This window comes from Coenobita brevimanus, chromosome 70, assembly GCF_032717465.1.
Source record: "Coenobita brevimanus isolate Jiangsu-jjx chromosome 70, ASM3271746v2, whole genome shotgun sequence".
Lineage (NCBI taxonomy): Eukaryota > Metazoa > Arthropoda > Malacostraca > Decapoda > Coenobitidae > Coenobita > Coenobita brevimanus.
Genome location: NC_137023.1, coordinates 35,595,964 through 35,615,963, shown reverse-complemented (window position 1 = coordinate 35,615,963; position 20,000 = coordinate 35,595,964). Strand labels below are relative to the sequence as shown.

The 20,000-nt window shown below is 42.1% G+C and overlaps 1 protein-coding gene across 1 annotated transcript in view; it reads right to left on the bottom strand.

Moving 5' to 3' along the window:
• LOC145406346 (soluble guanylate cyclase 88E-like) overlaps positions 1 to 4,474 on the bottom strand; it is a 240,157-nt gene extending 235,683 nt beyond the window's left edge. The window contains exon 1 of the mRNA XM_080277507.1: positions 4,429 to 4,474. The gene's annotated coding sequence lies outside the window, so the exon portion shown is untranslated. The remainder of the gene's footprint in view (positions 1 to 4,428) is intronic.
• Positions 4,475 to 20,000: the final 15,526 nt, after the last annotated feature.

The window sequence follows — 20,000 nt, the reverse complement described above, 5'->3', positions numbered from 1 at the left end:
CCTTTTTTTTCTCTTCTTTGCTATGAGGTTGCTTGTTTAAACGTAATGTAATCATCTTTTTTTTTTTATATATAGAGCAGAGGAAGGAAAAACAATAAAAGAAATAATCCATACACCAGATTACTAGTGTCCTCCATTTTTCATTCTGGTGGCAGCGCGAATAAAATGATAAATAAAAATGCTTCACCGTAATAAGGAAATTAAGGTCGAGTATAGTGGACTTCGGGTATAGTGGACTTGCCTGAGGGCCTGTGTCGTGTTCCCCTCTCCACGCACACCACCCCTGACGTCCGAGGGGAAAATTATTATACTCCACGGTTCCATCACGAGGGGAAAATGACATATACTCCACCGTATCATCACTTTCCACCCTGCCTCTGAACCCCTCATAAATACGGCATATATTACCGTGTGCACTACACGGCCCGGCCTTCCTTGTTAAACTCCTTCTGGCTATTTATTTTTTGTTGTAATGGCACCGGTATTTCTCTCTCTCTCTCTCTCTCTCTCTCTCTCTCTCTCTCTCTCTCTCTCTCTCTCTCTCGTTAATTATCCTCTTCCTTGTTTGTTTCATTGTAATTTATTTTTTCTCATCACCCTTCGATCAAACCAATGTACAGTTAGAAAAGAAAAATCACCTACTTTTTCACCACACTCGGGCCCCACATTCCTACCTCACGCGTCATACCAAAAATTAAATATCTGCAAAAATATATACGGTACCAAGGCCCTACCAGCTTCAGAAATGCGAGCAGAGGAGAAAGAAAGGTAGGAGAATGCGATGCCAACTTAAAAATGCCAGGAGAGATAAATGAAAGATAAAAGAGACGAAACATCAGGAGAATTTCTGTCCTCTCTCTGCATCAAAATTCCTAAGCAGTCAGTGTTGTGCTTTCATTTATCTTTCTCTCAGGTCATAATTCATTGTACTTTGGGTTAATTTAGTACGTGTATTACATTTTGGAAGGGGTGTACGAAATACGACAGGTAATCGGCGTCACTGTGCTTATAAGGGTCATAATGAAGGTGGCATTGTAGGCTTGTTGGCACCCTTTTCATTGAGTTTTATTATGCATGTTCCACCTTAATATTTGTGTTAATATTATGATTGTTACTACTACTATTACTGCTACTACTACTGTTACTGCTACTTCTACTATTACTGCTATTTCTACTATTACTGCTATTTCTACTATTACTGCTACTTCTACTATTGCTACTACTATTGCTCTACTGCTAGGCTACTACCACTACTACTACTATTACTAATACTTCTACTACAACTACTACTACTACTACTACTGCTATTACTACTACAACTACAACTACTATTACTATACTACTACTACTACGACCGGTATTATTATTATTATTATTTCCTCCGCACAATTTCCCCTGCTTCTGTTTCAGTGTTAATGTATTTATATACGCCTTAATTAAAAACGGGTTTATGTTTAGGTACAAGGTCTGTCAAGTGCTTTGTTGTGGTGGTCAAGTACTGAGGCGACACAAACCGCTTAGGCGGCCGTCACTCCTAAAGTGTGGTGATGTCACACTTAATGCCAGCCTCTTAGGGCCGGGCAGCTTCACGTAATTAACACTTATCCACTTTATACTTCCACTTCGTTATCCACTTTATTCAGTTAAATTCGCTTCTGCTAAATCTTTGTTACCCGCCAGTACGATGACGTATTTATATTTTTATTCCTTATTTTTATTCATTCCTTATTTTTATTTTGTTTTTATTTTTACGCAGTAGAAAGAACACAAGGCTGGGATCCTGCAACACGTCTATCTATCTATCTATCTATAGCCCGACGCCCTAATCCCGCAAAGGGTGGCCGCAGACAAAACGCCTCCAAGTCGCTCTGTCACCCACCATTTGACTACCCTCCCCCCAACTCACCCCCCCCCTCCCTCATATACCTCTCAACTCCATCCCTCCATCTCATCCTCGGTCTACCCCTCCCTCTCCCTCCCTCCACCTCACCTACATACACCCTCTTAGTCAGTCTTTCTCCTGCAAAACGTACTCCTCGTAAAGAAATTGGAACAAATAAGGAAGCCAATTTCAAGACCTATTTATTTTGAGATGCCTATAGTTCTTAGGTCATAGGCAGTGGGAAGAGGTGGATTGGGGATGACGGTTCTACAATAGCCCAGTAGCATACGTAAACGACTACATGGCAGTTATTATCTATTCTACAGAGGACCTACAGCGATGAAGTGATTATTTAAGCTATTACTTTAACCTCTGATGCGCAGTCTTCCTCTAGCCGAGTAAAATCTAGTAAAGTTAGCAGGAATAAAAGAGGACGATATTAAATTAAAGAGCATAGACTAACGTTGTATTACCCATCCGCGGTAACTTTCGCTCAGTTATAATTAGCTATTCACCACTTAAGTACGATATCTGCTTTATTTTAGTTTATTTATTTTTTTATATATTGCTGTTACTTGCTCGTTTTTTTTTCAGTTTAGCGAAGACCATGGATTGGAGAGATAGATGTGGCCTTTGTTAACCCTGTAATTACCTAAAATCTCCCCTAAGCTGAGCAGAATCGTCTGGCGGTAGTGTGGATTGTGATAAAGGAGACGGCAGCGTATGGAAGGGTTGAGATGTGTTACTTGTACTGTACATCTTTACTGGTATATCTCCAGTCTTGACTAGTTATCTTCACTTTTTATTTGCTAGTTTACGTCCACTCAAGCTATTGTTAAAAGTCGCATAGCATATTATTTTAACCCCTTAATTGAAAGCTAAATAAGGAAATAAGCGAAATAAGGACGAAGAAGACCTACTAGGGCTAAAAGGATTGAAGTGAATGAAAGCTAAGTAAGGACATAAGAAAAATACTGACGAAGAAGGACCTACTGGGGCTAAAAGGATTAAAATGAATGAAAGTTAAAAAAGGATATAAGCAAAATAAGGACGAAGAAGGACCTTCTGGGGCCAAGAGGATTAAAATGAATGAAAGTTAAATCAGGAAAATAAGCAAAATAAGGACGAAAGAAGACCTACTGAGGCTAGAAGATTAAAATGAATGTTAGTTAAATAAGGAAATAAGCCAAATCATACTTAGGGTAGACGAGGAGGGAATGGCTGGGAGTTTTGTCATACTTGTCCAGGGAGTTTTTCATACTTGCCTAGTTTGGTGCCCTACCCTGCCTTGGCTCACTCTCCACCCAGCGTAGGCCTATTTAAGTCACCCCTCCTTATCCCGGGGGCTCTTCCTCCTCCGCCACCTGCCTCGCAAATTTGGGTTAAGCCCCGTCAAAAATTCGTAGGTTCTTAAAGTTTGGAAAATGCAGTAAAGAAAAAAAAACTGTACCCGTGTAAGTAAAACTGATATTTTGTAGTTTAATGAGGTACTACAGCAATACCTAATTAATTTTATTCTGTAGTTTAAAGGGGTTTAGTGTATTATTGATTATATTCTTTAGTTTAATGAATTGCAGTATACCGGTATACCGGGTAATTAATAACACTTTAGCCTAATGAGGTACAGTATATTTAATAACTTTCTTTGGTCTGTTAAGGTATATAATTAGCAAACAAGAGTGCTGTCCTCCTGTCGACTTGCTCCCCTGCGATGTATATGCTTAGTAAAGCCCAGCATAACTCTTTTTCTGCCCTAAAATCTATGACGAACGAAAAGCAGAGACGTGAAAGAGCGCAAAAGCTGATATTATTGTTTTTGTATATGTTGTATTTTAACTCTGCATAATGTTTTTTGTGTGCATATCTCTACATGTTATACCTAAAGTGTGTATATTAGTGGTGCATAGAGATGTTAGAACTATTGATTTTTCGTAACCATAGAGGAACGCCTACTTTGGGGCGGGCTCATGGCCAGGGAGAGTAGCCAAGGCACTACGTAGGGGGATAAGAGCAAGAACAGAAATCCTGCACTGGTCTGTCTCACTCGCCTCGCTGGTGGGATGCTTGGAAGAACTTGGACCTCCTCAACTGGATCTTGTATTTATCCTTGTGTTATTTCTCCATACAGACGCGTTTATTCAGATATGTGAATTGATTGATTGATCGATTGATTGATTTGATTGATTGAGTGATTGATTACAGTAAAAAAGACCTCTCACATACAGGGGTTAAAAAGTCTTCATTAGATTCTTTTGCAATGTTCTTCCCCAAGCCGTATAAATATTTAGGTGGTAGCAAACGTAAAACAAAAAAAGACGTCCCCGGACTGAAGGGATTAATATTAAACACTGAGTATAATTTCAGTTTGACCCATAACCACCCTCGATTATTTTGAGATATTTACGACATTTACTTCGTCAGTTCAGACTACTTTTCCTTATAACACTTCCGTCGCAAGTCACTTATAACTAGGATTCGTTTAAAGCCCAATACAATTGTTAGCATAAAGTGACAAATATTACGAAAAATCTACTGTTTGTACTTACCCTGGCGTGGAGGAATACTAAGCAACACCTGCGTCGCTGGGGTGGATCAGCGCACCACATCCATCGTGGCGAGGGGTCAGGAAGGAGGTCACCACGTTCAAGAAGTTCACTGCACTAGGAGGAGGATGAGAAGGGAGAAAGACACCCGGAATAGCACTCAGAGTGACTTTTATGTACCTTCTAAACACTGGCAATTTATCTCCCTTGGCACTGCAATTCACTGGCACTGGCTGGTAAATTCACTGCGATGGCACTACCCACTTCCCGGCACTCTTCTCACCTGGCAATGAGCATCTTACAGCGTTCGATTCCCTTTTATATATGTGCGGAGGCGATTGGATTCCGCTATGTTGGCTTCCCTTGTAAAAATCAATCACTGTTATAGTCAGTGGTTTGGTGGATCACTATACACAGCCACTACAGTATTTCACAAGTTTAGGTTTCGTTGTATTCCAGTTGGTGCTATTGGTAACCTGAAATGAGACGATGCTGGCCTTCCACCGGTGTGTCGCAAAACCTGCCGGAGATGAAACAGTATTAGTCAAAGACCACAATTTGAGCTGATTTGCACATATTATTTTTCACCACTTGGTATAATTAGTCATGGAACACAGGTTATTAGCTAGTTACACTTTGTTTTGAAATTTGCGTGTATCGTCACCTTCACTATTTTGTCTCTCTCGTGTTTCTATCATGGAGCACTGCTTTGAAACTAATTTGCATATTTCCACCACTGTTGCCGATGTGTGAATATAGTATCAGTATTTTTTTTTTTTTTTTTTTTTTTTTTTTTTACGGTAACAGTTGTGTCTTTCCAGTTACCGTAGAGATGGATGTTGGCGTTGTGATATACTGTATGTGTAACAAGTTGAATATAATATTTTCTTGCACTAATGCCTTTCTCATTACCCAGATTATATGTGCTGGCGTTGAAATTTACGGATATAGCTACTTTATGTAAAAAAAATCCCAAGGCGCTTGTGTTTGCTTCGTATTCAAGGAGGGCCCAAGCGTGAGGTGCTGCCGGGACGAGGGGCGTGTGTGAAGTGGCGGGCGGTGGCACTGGGTCCATTATATATAGCTTCCGTGCCCCCCCTCCCCTTCCTCCCTCCTCAGCCGCTATGAAACCCTTGGGTAGGACACGTAGGGCTGTTTGGGCATGAACTTAGCGCCTTTATTCCTAGAACGATGTTGATATTTTGTTCTCGCTACCTCCTAACGATTGTATGCTTTAGGACAGGCTTGGAGATGAAGGGACTAGATACAGCACTCATGAGCCACTTCCCTACGAAAGGTTGCTGCCCCAGTAGTGAAGTGCTGACGAGAGCCCGTGGTGTGTGTGTGTGTGTGCCTTTCGTGATGGTCCGTCTCGCTTTGGTTATGCCCTGTGTTACGTAATTGTACCTGTATCAATTACCCATTAGGTGACATGCCAGCTGCTGTAGAGGGATACCTTCATCACTACTATAACTTGAGCTACTACATTGCCCAGTTATACAAACATCCCCAGCTTCCCTGCCCTTCCTTCTTAGAAAAAGAAAAGAAAAGAAAGGATGGTGGACCGTAGGAAGAGGGCAGCTTAAATCTGCAGTCCAGTGGGTTCACATTCAGATGAGCATAGAGTTGCAACTAATACTACCACTAGGTCACATGCTAAGTACTGCCATCATATATTGTGTGAGTTCTGTGTTCCTCTACAAAATGTGTAATTCCCATTTACCCGAATTTTTCGTCCTTTTGCAGCTTATTTCATGTAGGCTAGCTGAGTGGCAGAAAAAGACAGAGCTACGGCTGTACATCATTTCCGTAGCACTTCTTCGTCATCATATTCTAGTGTTCATTTTACAACTCAGCATTCAAGATGGAAACCTGCTCATTTACCTACGTTTTGTATAACTCAGAATTGGGTGTATTCCCTTGATTTTGGTGCACGTCATGCAAGAAGTACCTCAGGCCCACATAATTGCATGCCGTGAAGAACTTTTGTATTTATTTATTTTAGCATCGAGAGGCGATTATAGAAATTCTCTGTGATTGGATCGAGCCAGCTAACAACCAGTAGGTCAGGGTGGAGGAAGATGGGAGAGTCCTTCGTCTTGTAGTGGACTAAATGAGGCTGTTTGATAAGGATGATTGATTTTAATATGAATAAAATTTTCAGTTGCCATATGCAAACTAGGTCCTAATACTGTGAAGGATGTATCAGTGTATGTATAATTATTTAGTCGGTTGTTCATGAAGCTGGATGTCTGTTAGGTCAGTCTAATTATTAAACCAACGCGTCCTATAACGTTGTCTGTATGTAGGCCAGATAAATCCTTAATCAGCCATCCCTTCTCCGAGATGGATTTGTGTGTCTTTGTATGTGATTTCATTATGCCAGTTTAATTCTGTGCTAATGCACAGAATTAAACTGGCATAAATATTCTCTACGTTTGATTAAGTTCTTTGGTGACATGGTTTTTTGTAGCTATATAGGCTCTATGATTTCAGCTGTTTTTTCTCATCCTACACTTTTTATAATGGTTTCTATATATTGATTGAGCATATCGATTAAACTCTTCTGCGAGATAGCTTTCTGTATCGGTGTGTATAACCTCAATACTCCATCTCACGGCCAAGCTCATGCAAGCGGTCGGGGCCATAATGGATTTCCACATCTTTATGTATCCATAATTACCGCCCGGAGATGGCGGCACGCGAGCATATCCCGTAAACCCCCTCTACCCCACAAACCTTCTCTACCCCACAAACCTCCTCTACCCCACAAACCTCCTCTACCCCACAAACACCCTCTACCCCACAAACACCCTCCTACCCCACAAACACCCTCTACCCCACAAACACCCTCTACCCCACAAACACCCTCTACCCTACAAACACCCTCCACCCCACAAACACCCTCCACCCCACAAACACCCTCCACCCCACAAACACCCTCCACCCCACAAACACCCTCTACCCCACAAACACCCTCTACCCCACAAACACCTTCCACCCCACAAACACCCTCAACCTCACAAACACCCTCTTCCCCCACAAACACCCTCTTCCCCCACAAACACCCTCTTCCCCCACAAACACCCTCTTCCCCCACAAACACCCTCTTCCCCACAAACACCTTCTTCCCCACAAACACCCTCTTCCCCACAAACACCCTCTTCCCCCACAAACACCCTTTACCCCACAAACACCCTTTACCCCACAAGCACCCTTTACCCCACAAACACCCTTTACCCCACAAACACCCTTTACCCCACAAACACCCTTTACCCCACAAACACCCTTTACCCCACAGACACCCTTTACCCCACAGACACCCTTTACCTCACAAACACCCTTTACCCCACAAACACCCTTTACCCCACAAACACCCTTTACCCCACAAACACCCTTCGGTGCGACCCACTCCCATATCGAACTCCGCTGAAAATTGGCCAGCTCCGTCCGGTTTTCTGATGATTCCTCCAACCTCCAATACCAACTTAATAACCGTGTTCCCGGATAATCCATAACCCAATCAATAACCTATAATTAAGAGTAACTAGTATTTTGGAACGATTCTGGGAAGGGGGGAGTTATAACACGAAGGTCGGTTGCGTAAGAAAGTGGACAGCGCCCTTTCTTCATCTTCGACTTCGCCTCCGCCGTGTCTGAATTTCGTGACAACCTGACCTTCACCGCCTTGTTATAGAGTTTTGTGACCTACCTTGGCCTTTTCTGTCATTTTTTTTTTTTTTTGCAACTCAGCTTGACCTTCTTCCGCCATGTCAAAATTTCGTAACCTAACCTGACCTTTTTCCTTCATTTTTTTTTTTTTTTTGTAACCTGACCAAGCTTATTTCCGCCATGTTTTAGTTTTGTGACCCAACCCGACCTTTTAACTTAACCTGACCTTTTCCGACATGTTTGATTTTTATAGCCTAACCTGACCTTTCCCCGCGTTGTTTGAGTTTCGTAACCTAACCTGACCTTTTCCGCCATGTCAGAGTTTTGTGGCCTAACCTGACCTTTCCGCCATATTTGAGAGCTGTAACCTGACCTTACCTTATTTTCTCCTTGCTTAATTTTTCTCACCTGATTAACCAGATTTCTACCATATCTGATTTTTGTAACAGCTTTTCGCCATGTTTAATTCTTATAGCCTAATGTAGCGTAACCAAACCTAACCTGACCTGTCGCCATGTTTGTTTATGGTTACTCAAGCGGTCACGTCATTTCCATTTTATTCTTGCTGTTTCCATTTATGGATTTAGAGAAAGCGTATGATAGAATTGATAGGGAAGCTTTGTGGACTGTTTTAAGATTGTATGGACTTGATGGTAGGTTACTAAAAGGGGTGAAAAGTTTTTATGTAAATAGTAGAGCGTGTGTAAGAGTGGGAAATGCTGTGAGTGATTGGTTTCCCGTGAGAGTGGGGCTGCGACAGGGATGTGTGATGTCGCCTTGGTTGTTTAATATTTACATGGATGGTGTTGTAAGGGAGGTGAATGCAAGAGTTTTAGGTGGTCTGAGTCTGGTAAATCTTGATGTTGGAGATTGGAATCTGAAGCAGCTGCTGTTTGCAGATGATACTGCACTGGTGACTGATTCAGAGGAGAGATTGAGACAGTTGGTAGAGGAGTTTGGAAGGGTGTGTGAAAGGAGGAAATTGAAAGTAAATGAGAATAAGAGTAAAGTGATGAAGTGTACGAGGTTGATAGATGGTAGGGGGATGAATATAGTTTTGAATGGTGAGTTGCTTGAGGAGGTAGATTGTTTTAAATATCTAGGGTCACATGTTGCTGTGGATGGAAGAATAGATGCAGAAGTGAAGTTTAGAATAAATGAAGTAGGAAAGGTGCTGGGAGGAATGAAAAAAGTGTTTAAATGTCGTTCGCTTAGAATGGATGTAAAGAGAAGGCTGTATGAGGGTGTTGTGGTACCGACTGCATTATATGGGGCTGAAACATGGAATATGGGTGTAGCAGAGAGGAAAAGTTTGAATGTAATGGAGATGAGATGTCTGAGGAGTATGTGTGGAGTGACGCGTATGGATCGAGTGCGAAATGATGAAGTGCGAAGGAGAACTGGAGTTGTTCGGGAGATGGCTGGTAGAGTTGAGCAGAGGGTGTTGCAATGGTTTGGGCATATGGAGAGAATGGATAATGAGCGATTGGTGAAAAAGATAACTAGATCTGATGTGAGAGGTGTAAGACTGAGAGGAAGACCACGAATAGGATGGATGGACAGTGTGAAGAGAGCGCTGGATGCGAGAGGGATGTCTGTTGAGCAAGGAAGAGTGGCTGTGCGTGACAGAAATAAATGGAGAGAAATTGTGAATGACTAAGTGATGACGCAGCCCTGAGGGGATATTCTCCCGCATTTGGTCTGATCAGCTAGTCAGGTCAGGTGCGGGTAAGGGGATGGGTCTGTTATGATGTGGCAGGGGTAAACCAGTTCTGCTGTCGGGCCCTGCTGCGGATGTCACTGATTGCATTGCGCAGTTGACCCTTGTGCGGTGTGATGCGGTGAGGATCTGTCCGTTCTCCCCGTTGGAGCTAAGATGCGAATGAATGTGTTTGAATGGATGAGTAAATGGAGAGTGAGTCGTCCTGTCTCGGCTACCTCCCTTTCCTTGGGGGAAGCAGCCTAGGTATATAGATAGATAGATAGATAGATAGATAGTTTCCAGACTATATTCGGTTTAGGATAGCATTCTATTAAACAAGGAGGTATTGAAGGCTGTATCTACCTTCTGCAGTAAAAAAAAAAAAAAAAAAAAAAAATCCCGAGTTTCCCGTGGCGAAAAAAATCCTCTGGAGGCACCAAAAATGTAAAAAAAAAAAAAAATCATCGCCAAAAAAGATGTTAGAGATATCCCTCGGGGTGACGTGACGCTGGCTACACATCCTGAGCGCGGGAAAACTATTTTGACGAGGCAACTAAACTTTTGGAAGACATTAAATATATCTTGAAGTGTCCAAAATAAGTCGGTGCCGGAGGGAGGATGGGTAGAAAAAGGACGGAGGGAGAAATGGACTGTCGGGGAAAAGTTTTAAGACGATTTTCATCTAATCCTGAAGATGAGATTGGCCAGAATTGGGGCGCTTGCTCGCGGAGTTCGTACCGAAATGAGTCTCCCTCCGGTGGTGTCCTTTGGTAAAGAGTTTGAAGTAGCTTTTTCAGACGCCATTGGATCAGTCTATCTCTTCTTAATCTGTTATCGAAATTGTATGGTATGACACAGTGCCACTAAACAGAACGACAGCTGAATGTTAAACTAATTTTAAACAAAGTAACAACGGTGTATATATATAGATAGATAGATAGAAAATTTGGGGGTCTGCATTCCTTTTTACGATTTAACGTTTAAGTATACGACGCTGTCTGAAATAGGTAGATAGATAGATACTGTAGATAGATATAGGGTCATATACTTAAACCTTAAATCGTAAAGTGCAATGCAGACCCCAAAATTTTTATGATGATTTTCGAAGTACGTGATGATGGAACGTATCTGGCCTCCATATATGGTTGCTGACTGCGTTCTGTAATAAAGGATGCAGGCTAACCATATCTAACAACCACAGGCGTTACATAAATGACCTTCAGTAATAGGAGCGTTCACAAACTCCCTAAAGTTGCCAATCTTCACCTGATAATTTGAAGAATAAAAGTCCTGCCAACTAACGTACTTTTTCTTGTGTTTCCATTATCGTTTTGTTCATAAGTACAATTTTATTAACATACCTACTCAATAAAATGGAAAAAAAAAAAAAGAATCATTTTGAGAAGTTGAAGAGAATCACTAAACAACCAACACTAGTCGTCAAAACTTCGGGACAAATATTCTTCGCAGCTTAAAACGGATTTCTGTACTTTCATTCCCAGCCATGTCTTTCATTACAGTTTTAATAACACTTTGAGACATATATGTCTATATATAATACTAACATGAACTCGTTTGGCAGCAGAATATTTATAGGAATCAGATGAAGATTTTTTTGCACACGCCTGCTCCAAGTTTTGCTGTTGTCTTCCTGGAAATATCGGTATGTACTTCGGATTTCGGTCGGCAGCTTCGTCTTCACATGATTTCGGCTTCATAAATTGCAGCTTTTTTACAACGTATCGGTATATTCTCTGCAGCGAGATCTCTAATAATATGTGCTGAATTTTAACAGACCACGTGTCGTTTGATGCATTCTAGTAACGGCAACTCCTGAGTTTGTGAACGTGCCCATTACGGGTTTGCACTCCACTTGTGTGGTCGTGTTTAAGCACGCGACCTGTAAAGTTGCGCTAAAATGTTGCGGTAAGGATGCGGCCACACTTGTCTGAAACGTGATCGACAAGATGAAATGAAGCATCGATTTAAGCTGTTGCAGTATCCGAGTATTGAAATTAGACGGATCCCTGAGCATCGTTTCCTCATGTCGATCACATTTTGGAGCAAGTGTGGCCGTACCCTAAGATTTCACCTCTTTAATGGCTTCATCAAAACTGATTTGGCTGACGTGTTGATGGAAATATTAGGTTTTTACATATGCTGCGTGATACGGCAGCCGACACTTGCGAAGCAGATGTTTTCATTTTGCACTCCATTCTAAGATAAGAAATGCAGTGAGTGAGATAAATTAATTAGATGTTAACTTCATTTTGTACAGTCCACATTCATGAAAATACAGTGACTGAGAAATATTAAGGAGATGTTTAGGTGATTTTGCACTGTCCAATGTCAGATGAAAATGCAGTAACTGGGGAGCATTATGCCAGTACTATACAATAAGAGTAATTGGTACTGGTAATCATTGTTGTAACGACCGATAAATGAGGTCTGATTACTTTCAGTTACGGTAATTTAATCTGTTACGTATTGCCTTTATGGCTTAGTAGTCTATAGCTCCCTATCCTACTTTACCATAACACTTTTTTATTTTCTGTTTATTTATTCATTTATTTTACTTTATTTTTTTTATTCATGTGCCAGGAGTTGCAATTTGATAAGCAGACCCAAGGTTCCTACGTAAGTGGTGGAATTAATTGTAAATATGGAAGGTGTTCGTGGGTGTGAGGAGTGCAGCTCACATGTGTTGCCTTGCCACGTATGTACACCTCGTAAACTACATACAGTGAAGGGATGGCTTCTCGTCAGCTCTCTCTTACTTGATTTAACTTAAGTTCTCCCGTCTTAGCCTCTTTTGTCAGTTCATTTTTTTCATTTTTTCCCATTTTAGAGAGGCCCCTTTAACACAGCTAGTTTAGCGATCACTCCTGTATGATATAAAACCATTTAGCAACAGTTCTCCCCCCCAAAAAAAAAAAAATAATAATAATAATAATAAATATGAAACGTCCGCTAACATATATAGGTTTTGTCAGACCCCTTCATAACGAGAAGCGCCTCCTAAATTAAAGGATATCTTCTGGTGGTAGCCCCCATTAAAAAAAAAAAAAGAAAAGAAAAGAGGGAGGTTGAGAATGAAAGAGTTAAAATAATCTTCACACTTTGCGGTCGATTTATGTTCAGTTTGGTGATGCATTTACCTGACTTAATTATTGTGTATTTCTAGTTCTTTACCGTGCTGAATTTACTTTTTTTTTTTTTTTTCTGGATGGTTAGTAGGAAGAGAAGGGATTTGGTTCGAAAGATATACTAAATGAAACAGAAATTAGTGATGTACAGTAGTACATTTGTGTAGCGTACTAAGTGTAGGAAGTGTAGGTTACGTGATGTTGGTGTTGGGTACTGTATTTATTTATTTAGTTTATTTGTTTATGGACGTCATTTATATCCAGTGTCAGTTTTCATTCATCTGTCGCCTTTCTTATGACGTGCAGTGTCCATACGCGTATCCGGAAGAGCTTTTTCATGGCTCTGGTTTTTAAGATTTGCGATAATTGGATTGATTGCTTCCTAGTAATGTGTGTGTGTGTGTGTGTGTGTGTGTGTGTGTGTGTGTGTGCTGGTGCGTTTTTATACTTAATCAGTATCCGGAATGCCGGTTGCTATACTCTGTTCATTATAAATTGTCGTAATATTACCATCTCTCCATCTTGAATGCTGAGGTATAGCAAGAGATTAACACTAGAATATGATATGAGTCACGAAGAAGTGTTGTGAAAAGAGTATAGGCCGCAATATTGTCTTTCTGCCACTAAGCAACGTGAAATATGCTGCAAAAATTACGAAAATCTGGGCCAAGTTTAGGTGACTGGAGTGTAGCAAATTTCCAGCCTAATTAAAGTATGTTAATTGCCTGCCATTATGTAATTATCTCCCTCTCCGAAGATGACCCGAGTTACGTAATCCCCCCCCCCCCGCCATTTTTCTTTCCCTGCAAGTAATTAGTAACTGTCAGATAGAGTTAGGTAAACTTACGGGACTATTTCCTTCATTTTGGGACGCAGTTTTGGTGGCCCCCCCTCCCCTCCCCTGCTCCCCCATCTTATTTTCTTCACCCCGTTGAGAATAGCCCCCCCTGTACCTCCTAGAATAATAATAATAATAGTAATAATAGTAGTAATAAAAATAATAATAATAATAATAATAATAATAGTAATAAAAATAATAATAATAATAATAATAATAATATAATAGTAGCAATAGTAGAAGTAATAGTAGCAGTAGTAGTAGTAGTAATCGAGATTTAATTGTACTTTCACGTAAATTAAGTACCCGCATATTCTAAGTCCTACGTAAGAAAAACGCCAAACTCCCTAAGTGCGAGGGACCACCTAAGCTAAGTAAAATTGGCCAAGCGGCATAAAGAACAATAAAGAGACGTCATCATACTGAAAGGATGTGGGAAATAATTTGCAACCCATCAGTCAAAAAAAAAAAAAAAAAAAAAAAAAAAAACTAAGTGAATGTTTATTATACTTTTTTTTTTTTTTTTTTTTAACGCTAACTTGGCTCCAAATTTTCGTCTTTTTCCATCTCATTCCACGTAGCTCAGGGACAGAGGAAGGCAGTACTACCATTCTACATCCCTTCTGTAGCACTTCTTCGTGACTAGCAGCATATTCAAGTGTTAATCTCTTGTTGCAGCTAAGCATACAAGATTGAGAGAAGGCAAGTTTAGGCCAAGTTAGACTAAAACGAGTATAATAAGACAAGGGTAGTGTGGAGTGCTGTTAGGTATTGAATTAGTCGAGGTATCGCTTATCACCTTCACTGCCAGAAGTCTTCCCACTTGGTGGATGTAATCGTCTGGGATCGTATGCTAGTCGGTTAAGGAAGCTCCCTAACACCTCCTAATCGATTTATTTTGCCTAGTGCACGTTATTGCCGTTTTCTGTGTTATATGACTCCTTGCTATATCGCCTTGCTCTGAGTAAATAATGTACAGAAGAATATTAACCGGTCATTTCGCTTTGAATGGTTTTCCTTAACATGGGTAAAACCGTTTGACAGTCGCAAGAATTCAGTAACACATACACACACACACACACACGAGAGAGAGAGAGAGAGAGAGAGAGAGAGTATAGCCAGTCGTGGAAGAATCATGGTTCCATTCATTAAGTTTAATATTTCTTGGTATGATGATGAGGGTTCTGATTCTTCTTCCTTCAGGTGATTATGACGCTTCTTAGTAACCCTCCTTGAAGCATTTCCGGGAGGTCAGAGCAACTTCCGGAGGGGGAGGAAGTGGCGTTGTGGTCACGATTTCGATCCCGGTTTTTGGAGGGAGCAGGATATGGACTTGGACCCAGTATCGCCATGTCGAGAGAGAGAGAGAGAATCGACACTAATAGAGTAACACCAGATGTGATATATATCCTTAGCCGCTAGATCTCACATTCACATCTGGTGTTGTGGTATCAGTGTTTTATTTATTTATTTTTTTTTTTACCTGTCGATTGGGTCAAATGGACGAACATTGAATATGGTGTTATACTCTTTTTCGCCCCTTCGATACGGTGACCCTCTTTTTTGGTTTATTTTTGCTCTTATCACACATTATACTTAGGAGATGGTTCTAATAGGAAGGGATAGCAAAGGCTTTATACTAGGGAAATTAAAGCTATACCTCTTTAATTCAAAATACGTGTGAACTTAATAAAATCGCCGGGATATACACAATAGAGATGGTGTGTAGGTCTGGGAGCATCCAAATGCCCAGTGGCGTCTAGGAGCTGCGGGGAATCAGACCTCTGTTGATGCTGTTGGTGGATCTGTGTTATTCCTGTTTCTCTCGTTGTGTGTGTGTGTGTGTGAGAGAGAGAGAGAGAGAGAGAGAGAGAGAGAGAGAGAGAGAGGTGGGGGGAGGTAAAACAAGTGACAGTGTAGAAGAGAGGAAGATAGGCACAGGTGGTGTAGGGGTCGAGGTCAGGTGTGGGGATAAAGAGGCTGACAGAGAGTAATGACTGATCAGGAGGACAAAACACATCACCAAATGAACGCTTTGACAGGAGAGGACCTTGTGTACCTGGGGGGAGAGGGGGGGGGGGAGTGAGTACGTGCTTTGAGGGACATTGTACAGTTGTGGACATAAATACTGATCCACCTCATTTACGATAAACAGTGAGGCAGTGAGCGATGTCTTTTGAAATCCACTTATGCTATCCAAAAGGCCGAACAGAATTATTTTCAATGTTTCGTCGGAGTTTTATAATTGTACGACTAACAAGTGGATCATTATTTTTGTCCGCACTTGTACATGGGAGGAGGGTGTAGCTACATGGGGGATGAAGTAGGTTGGAGATGTTACTTTTGACGGCTCTGTACAGTCTCTTCAGAAAATATCTTTACTTTTTTCGTCTTTATATTTTGGAGCAGTGATTGGATCCTGTTAAAGTATTCTTGTGTACAGCTTCTAATGAATGTGTATCCCTGCTGTGTATATAGATATTTAAAAAGGGTCTTTATATTAAATATCAGATACCGGCACACGATGTGTTCAGAAGCATTTGCCTTACAAATAATAATAATATCGGTAAATCGGTAGTAATAATAATAATAATAACAAAAATAATAATAATGACTAATAATAACTAATAATAATAATGGTAATCATCATTATCATCATCATCATCATCACAGCATCAGCAGGTGAGCCTATCCATCACCTGGATAACTAGGTCACAGGTGCTTATAGAGTATACCTGCATCGCGCCTGTAGTGCCACATTAGCCCGTGACCTTGAATTTTGATGGATCTACACCAAAACATTTGTCGTAGCCATCAAAACGTTTCTTCTCATTCTTATTCATGTTACATCAGGCATTTATGAAATATCTAGTTTACATACATCCATACATACACATACATACATACATTCATTCATTTATACATACATACATACCGTCAGTTATTGATAAATGACATAGAGACGGATTCGCCCACATTGGTTAGGCCTTCTGCGTCGCATGCGTTACTTAATGGAGTGAGTGTACTGTGCATACATAAGGGTACGTGGGAGTGTGTGTGTGTGTGTGTGTGTGTGTGTGTGTGTGTGTGTGTGTGTGTGTGTGTGTGTGTGTGTGTGTGTGTGTTTGTGTGTGTGTGTGCGCGCGCGCGTTTGTTTTAAGATGGTGCACACTGGATCTTTTCTGTGTACGTGGGTGAGTGGTGTACATGACAAAGTTGTGTACGTGGGAAAGGCTTGTAAATTTTAGGATTATGTAGACTGTGATTGCTGTACATGGGTATATGTTCGCGGGAGGACAGTGTACGTAGCAGGCTGATATTGGTGAGAGAGTACCTGACTAGTGTACGTGGGAGACAGGGTACTTGGTTGATCATGTCCAGTTACCTTGATGTGGACGTGGGAGTCAGAGTACGTGGATGTATATGTTCGTGAGTTACCTTTGTACGTGGGAGATTTAAGGCACGGCTACGTAGTGGGTGACTTGTATGTGAGAGGCTTAGGTACGTAGGAGCCTTGTGTACGTGAGAGACTCGTGTGCGTGGGAGACTTGTGTACGTGGGAGAGTTTGTAGAGTCCCTGTCGTCACTGATGTCATTAATGAGAAGTGAATGGTAGCAACCACCCCCCCTTCCCTTCCCTTCCCTTCTAAGTGTACCCCTTCACCTTCTTGTCCTTCCCTCCCTCTCCACACTTCCCTCTCCCCTTCCCATCATCATCTCTCCCTTCATCTCATCATTCGTTCTCCTTTCTCTGTCTCTCTCCTTCCCCCTTTTCCATTTCTTTCCCCTTCCCTTCCCTTCCCTTCCCTTTCCTTTCCTTTCCTTTCCTTCCCTTCCCTTTCCCCTCCATTCCCCTGCCTTCCTTCCCTATCCATTCTTCTTTCTCTTCCCTCCCCTTCCCTTCCCTTCTCTTATCTTTCTGCCCTCCCCTTCCCTTTCCTCCTCTGCCTTCCCCTCCCGCCCTTTTCTTTCATCATTCATTCATTCTTTCCCTAACTCCACATTCTTCTCTTTCTTCTCAGTCAGTGATACAACGCCTGTCTTGCGATGCTCGTGTCGAAACCCATTATGGTAGGTGTTGGTAGTATATCCTTTCAAGTGCTTGCTTATGTTCGCACTGTCGGTACACACACACACACACACACACACACACACACACACACACACACACACACACACACACACACACACAGCCATTACAACTCGTGGTCTTTTACATGCGTCACTCACAATAAACACCTCTTCGTTAATTTTCCTGCATCATTTCATTTGTATACCTCCTTCCATCACTCCCTTTGCTCTTTGACTGCATTTATTCTTCCTCCCAGTTCTTCATACCTTCCACACCCTCTCCCTTTCTCCCTCATGACGTTCACCCCCTCCTCCATTCCCTTCAACCTTCCTCTCATACAACAATACCCCACCCTGCCCTCTCATCCGCCACCCTCCCCTCTCATCCCCCACCCTCCCCGCTCATCCGCCACCCTCCCCGCTCATCCGCCACCCTCCCCGCTCATCCGCCACCCTCCCCGCTCATCCGCCACCCTCCCCGCTCATCCGCCACCCTCCTTTCTCATCCCCCTCCCCACCCCCCAAGGGCGTGTGCGAGCGGGGACAGCCAATTTGTGAGCCGGAGATAATGGGGACGAGCTGACCGATATCCAGACTAGCCCCCCCCCCCGTCGCCCCCCACCACTAAGCCCTCAGCAGTTAATGACTCTCCTCCCCATGATAGGTCAGAGAGAGAGAGAGAGAGAGAGAGAGTGAATGTCATTGTGTGTGTGGGAGAGAGAGAGAGAGAGAATGTCAGTGTGTGTTGTGTGTGTGTGTGTGTGAGAGAGAGAGAGAGAGAGAGAGAGAGAGAGAGAGAGAGATAGGGAGAGAGAGAGATGGTTAAATAAAATAGACCCATACTGACACTTTCCTTATACAAACTGTCAACCCCTTCACTGCGAGGTCTCTCTCTCTCCTAAGATAAATAAATGTGGCAGTAACGTTATAGGAATTAAAAACATCGTTCTGAAGGGATTGATGATTTTATTAAAACCATTCACGATTCGTATCACTCAATTAGTTCTCTAACACATTTTCCTAAGCGATTTATTTTGTCACACCTTACTGTCCTCAGCTGTGGTACATAAGTCCTTCCAATATCGATATACTCATCATAAATAAGGTACAAAAGGATATTGATCAGCCATATCCAAAAATGAATCGCAAAGGAAGAGGTGTTAGGGAGATAGCTGACGAGGACACTTGCCTAAAATCGCCTAGTGGTAGCAAGAACAAGTTAAAAAAATGGACGTCCTTGTACCGAAAGGGTTACGACAATACATGCAGGCGTTTTGAACTCCTTTCGCTATAATTTGCCCAGATGTTCGTCCGCTGGCAGTGTATTTCACGTAACTCAATGGCGAAGAAAGACAGTATATACCACGGCTCTACATTTTTTTTTTTTTTCAGAGTACTTGTTCGTTTCAGACATCATATTCTAGCGTTAATCTCTTCCAACAACTCAGCATTCGAGATGGAGAGGTGGCAATTTTAGGCCAAGTTGGGGTAAAAATAGCAACCATATTCTTCCATTTACCTCGAAAGATCTACACTTAGGTGAATATAAATCGCATGATCGTGAAATAAAAACATGTGGCTTCATCTGGCTAAAGGGGCTGGCATCTTAGTGGCCTATGGAGACGTAGGGATGTTCTCAGATGTATGTTTTCTGAACCATGCAAATTCCCGATTGTGCATGTCTTCATTGAGGAGTTATGAAGGAAGGAAGGAAGTGTGGAAGGGAGTAAGGGCATGTGGAGTGGAAGGGAGCAAGGGCATGTGGAGTGGAAGGGAGTAAGGGCATGTGGATAGCGCAGGGTTGTTTGGGATCGGTGGAATTAATTTGCAAGCACATCACAGCAGGCGGAACGAGGGGGGGGGGATAGGGGCAGGGGAAGGTGGAGGGGAGGGGGGAAGGTTGGGGGAAGGGAGAACGGTTGTGAAGTGGTATATGAGATATATGGAGGGTTGAGGGAAGGATGGAGGATGAGGGAAAGGAAGGGGGGTGTAAGGTGTGGGATGGAGGGGAAGTGAGGGGAGGGTGGGGAAGAAGAGGGGAGGTTGCGGGGAGGGATAAGGGATAGATGGAGTACTGGGAATAAAACTGAGAATGTGGGAAGAGCGGAGAGGTAGGAAAATGAACGAAAGGGTAGGGGCGGAGAGG